At 38.4% G+C, this 2,500-nt stretch overlaps 1 protein-coding gene across 1 annotated transcript in view; it reads left to right on the top strand.

Annotated features, from left to right (window-relative positions):
* The window catches only part of rab38a (RAB38a, member RAS oncogene family), an 18,170-nt gene that overhangs the window by 12,299 nt on the left and 3,371 nt on the right, over nucleotides 1-2,500 (top strand). The gene's annotated exons all lie outside the window — the stretch shown is intronic.

The raw sequence follows: 2,500 nt of genomic DNA, 5'->3' as shown, positions 1-2,500 counted from the left end.
CACACACATTCTTGTATTTCCTACGTTCTTGAGACCTCGGCTAAGGTAACACACACACACACACACTCTTGTATTTCTTACTTTCTTGAGACTTCCGCTAAGGTAACACACACATATTCTTGTATTTCTTACCTTCTTGAAACCTCAGCTAAGGTAACACTCACACACACACACTCTTGTATTTCTTACCTTCTTGAGACCTCCGCTAAGGTAACACTCACATACACATTCTTGTATTTCCTACGTTCTTGAGACCTCGGCTAAGGTAACACACACACATTCTTGGATTTGTTACTTTCTTGAGACCTCCGCTAAGGTAAAACACTCACACACATTCTTGTATTTCCTACGTTCTTGAGACCTCGGCTAAGGTAACACACACACATTCTTGTATTTGTTACCTTCTTGAGACATCCGCTGAGGTAACACTCACACACATTCTTGTATTTCCTACGTTCTTGAGACCTCGGCTAAGGTAACACACACACACACATTCTTGTATTTCTTACCTTCTTGAGACATCCGCTAAGGTAACACACCTATTCTTGTATTTCTTACATTCTTGAGACCTACGCTAAGGTAACACACACATATGTTTGTATTTCTTACATTCTTGAGACCTCCGCTAAGGTAACACTCACATACACATTCTTGTATTTCTTACCTTCTTGAGACCTCGGCTAAGGTAGCACACACACATTCTTGTATTTGTTACCTTCTTGAGACCTCCGCTAAGGTAACACACATTCTTGTATTTCCTATGTTCTTGAGACCTCGGCTAAGGTAACACACACACATTCTTGGATTTGTTACCTTCTTGAGACCTCTGCTAAGGTAAAACACTCACACACATTCTTGTATTTCCTACGTTCTTGAGACCTCGGCTAAGGTAACACACACACATTCTTGTATTTGTTACCTCCTTGAGACATCCGCTGAGGTAACACTCACACACATTCTTGTATTTCCTACGTTCTTGAGACCTCGGCTAAGGTAACACACACACTCTTGTATTTCTTACTTTCTTGAGACTTCCGCTAAGGTAACACACACACACACACTCTTGTATTTCTTACTTTCTTGAGACTTCCGCTAAGATAACACACACATATTCTTGTATTTCTTACCTTCTTGAGACCTCAGCTAAGGTAACACTCACACACACACACTTGTATTTCTTACCTTCTTGAGACCTCCGCTAAGGTAACACTCACATACACATTCTTGTATTTCCTACGTTCTTGAGACCTCGGCTAAGGTAACACACACACATTCTTGGATTTGTAACTTTCTTGAGACCTCCGCTAAGGTAAAACACTCACACACATTCTTGTATTTCCTACGTTCTTGAGACCTCGGCTAAGGTAACACACACACATTCTTGTATTTGTTACCTTCTTGAGACATCCGCTGAGGTAACACACACACATATTCTTGTATTTCTTACCTTCTTGAGACATCCGCTAAGGTAACACACCTATTCTTGTATTTCTTACATTCTTGAGACCTACGCTAAGGTAACACACACATATGTTTGTATTTCTTACCTTCTAGAGATCTCCGCTAAGTTAACACACACACATTCTTGTATTTCTTACATTCTTGAGACCTCCGCTAAGGTAACACACACACATATTCTTGTATTTCTTACATTCTTGAGACCTCCGCTAAGGTAACAAACACATATTATTGTATTTCTTACCTTCTTGAGATCTCTGCTAAGTTAACACACATTCTTTTATTTCTTACCTTCTTGAGACCTCTGCTAAGGTTACACACCTATTCTTGTATTTCTTACATTCTTGAGACCTCCGCTAAGGTAACACACACACACACATTCTTTTTTTTTTTACCTTCTTGAGACCTCCGCTAAGGCAACACACACACATTCTTGTATTTCTTACCTTCTTGAGACTTTTGAAAAATGCCTACCTCTTCAGGACCAGCCTTTCCAGATATATAAAGATTTTTATTTACAACATTAATAATATATACATACTATGCATATATAAAAAAGGTAAGCTTTTAGAATTGTTTTGTTTGTTTGTAATTGGTTTTTAATCTTCATTATTTACTTCAAGTTATTACAGTATGTCTCTATATAAATATATATATTTTTTTTATTTTTTAATAATTTTTGGCCAAAGGGGGTGCATTTCAATTTCTTACACACACTTGTTATTTCATATGTTGACCAGACGGGGAACACTTCAAAATTTTACACACACTTGTTATTTCATATGTGGACCAGAGGGGGAGCACTTTTAAAAGCGACACACAGTCCATTTGAAAAATGCCTCCTTTTTGGGACCACCCTCATTTTGACCAGCAGGGGTGCTAATGAGACATTGTCTATTAGATGCAATGTTATTGGGACCATGATTTATGTCATCACTTCTTCACACCTCCTCATATGGAAGATACTTTTCCTTCTTCATGTCTCAAGAAGGGTAGAAATACACACACACACCATAACAACGATGCAACAGTGATGGCCAAG

Source organism: Entelurus aequoreus, linkage group LG13, assembly GCF_033978785.1.
Source record: "Entelurus aequoreus isolate RoL-2023_Sb linkage group LG13, RoL_Eaeq_v1.1, whole genome shotgun sequence".
Classification (NCBI taxonomy): Eukaryota; Metazoa; Chordata; class Actinopteri; order Syngnathiformes; family Syngnathidae; genus Entelurus; species Entelurus aequoreus.
The sequence above is the reverse complement of the archived record's forward strand: the minus strand, read 5'-3'. Positions and strand labels throughout refer to the sequence as shown.